At 36.0% G+C, this 442-nt stretch overlaps 1 protein-coding gene across 1 annotated transcript in view; it reads right to left on the bottom strand.

Moving 5' to 3' along the window:
* The window catches only part of EMH_0023810 (SET domain-containing protein, putative), a gene marked incomplete at both ends in the record, with an annotated part of 12370 nt that overhangs the window by 11179 nt on the left and 749 nt on the right, over positions 1 to 442 (bottom strand). The window lies entirely within an intron of this gene.

Here is a 442-nt window from a genome sequence, read left to right as displayed (position 1 = left end):
GCAAATTTGTTTAACAGTTATTAATACTCACAAAAAGAAGAAAAACAAACAAAGACAGAAAAAAGAAAAAATATATATATATTGTTGAGGGGGGCCCCCAGGGGCCCCCAGGGGGCCCCCAAGGAGCCTCAAGGGGGCCCCCTAGACAAACAGCAGCAGCAGCAAGCAGCAGCAAGAGCAGCAGCAAGCAGCAGCAAGCAAAATGTATATAATAGTTTTTATTATAATGATGAGTATATAGATATATAGAGAAGAACGAGCATTAGATAGAGAGATAAAAAACAAAATAAAAAAAATATATTATATATAAATAAAAAAAAATAAAAATAAATAAAAAAAAAGAAAAAGAAAAAGAAAAAAAATAATATTTATATGGGCCTATGGCGCAATGGTAGCGCGTCTGACTCCAGATCAGAAGGTTGGGCGTTCGAGTCGCTCTGGG

The sequence above is a fragment of the Eimeria mitis genome, genomic scaffold, assembly GCF_000499745.2.
Source record: "Eimeria mitis Houghton genomic scaffold, Emh_scaff851, whole genome shotgun sequence".
NCBI lineage: Eukaryota > Apicomplexa > Conoidasida > Eucoccidiorida > Eimeriidae > Eimeria > Eimeria mitis.
This window is presented reverse-complemented; position numbering and strand designations above follow the sequence as displayed.